Source organism: Mandrillus leucophaeus, unplaced genomic scaffold, assembly GCF_000951045.1.
Source record: "Mandrillus leucophaeus isolate KB7577 unplaced genomic scaffold, Mleu.le_1.0 Scaffold8, whole genome shotgun sequence".
Lineage (NCBI taxonomy): Eukaryota > Metazoa > Chordata > Mammalia > Primates > Cercopithecidae > Mandrillus > Mandrillus leucophaeus.
Window position 1 is genome coordinate 4,843,050 of NW_012108696.1, and position 806 is coordinate 4,843,855.

Here is an 806-nt window from a genome sequence, read left to right on the forward strand (position 1 = left end):
TGTCTTCAAATCCCCGTTTTCCCCTCGCCCCCAGCTTTCATGCCTGCGGTTCCCTCATGGGCGCATGAGTTCTTCCACCATGTTTCTACCGACCTTTCCTGACCCCCACGGCTGGGTCAGGGCCCGGTGCAGTCCCCGACACGGCGCTGATGACCCAGTGATGGCACTGCCAGGTGACATGTCCCTCTGCCTGACCCCCACCCTGGGCACTGGGAGCCCCTCAAGGGCTGGGACCAGGTGGGTCTTGGTGACTGCTCCGTCCCAACGCCTGGCTTTGGGCCCTGCATGCAGCTGTTACTAAATGAGTATTTATTGAATGTGCAAAGACACGGACCCTCTGCGCCCCCCACACACAGCGAAAACAGGTTTCTACATTGTAAACACAACCTCCGTGTAGACCCCAACCCCCAAAAAGGCAAGACACCGGCGTAGCCAAACAGATTGGTCATTATTGTACATATAGCTGGAAGGGAGGGGTGGTCCCGGAGTGAGGACAGGGCTGCCCAATACTTGGGGGGAGGAAGGGACTCTTCTTCCAAATGGGCTTGTCCGGGAACCGGGGTCCCGGGGAGCTGGGCGCCTGGTCCACATGGACCCCCTCCACCTCCCCACATACAATGTGGAAGAAGGGCAGGAGTGAGAAATGCTAGGGGAGAAGGATCCTTTGGTCTGAGATGTGGAGGTGATCATAACAGTTCCCGCCCGCTGGCTGTTTTGTTGACTTTGGAGAGGCCTTCCCGGAACCCAGAGTCGGTCATTCTGGGGGCAGACAGCAAGGAGGCGTCCAGCGCTGCAGGGCAGCAGGC